Source organism: Ruditapes philippinarum, unplaced genomic scaffold (genome assembly GCF_026571515.1).
Source record: "Ruditapes philippinarum isolate M1 unplaced genomic scaffold, ASM2657151v2 ctg63_1_1_1_1, whole genome shotgun sequence".
Classification (NCBI taxonomy): Eukaryota; Metazoa; Mollusca; class Bivalvia; order Venerida; family Veneridae; genus Ruditapes; species Ruditapes philippinarum.
The window spans coordinates 599272-599585 of record NW_026866221.1 but is presented as its reverse complement, the minus strand read 5'-3'; positions in this window follow the sequence as shown (position 1 = coordinate 599585).

Here is a 314-nt window from a genome sequence, read left to right as displayed (position 1 = left end):
GGCCATAACGGGGTTATTTTCCTATGTTTGAAGTCCATGTGTTAAATCAAGAAAAGTTTAAAGCCCCCGTACTCAGTAGAACGTAATCATCATCACTATTTATATTACGAAAATGATCATAGATTAGAATCTTTCCGTTCTCCTGAATATTTATTGAGAAGACACCAGTATTCCTTTGGTTTCTAAATCTAAGAGTTTTCATTTTTTAACAATGTTTTCTTGGTAATTCCCAAGTGTAGTATTTATTGGGGCTTATCGCCATTTGTACAATTGCTACACGCAAGGAAAAATATCTTCTGGCGCCGAAATCAATC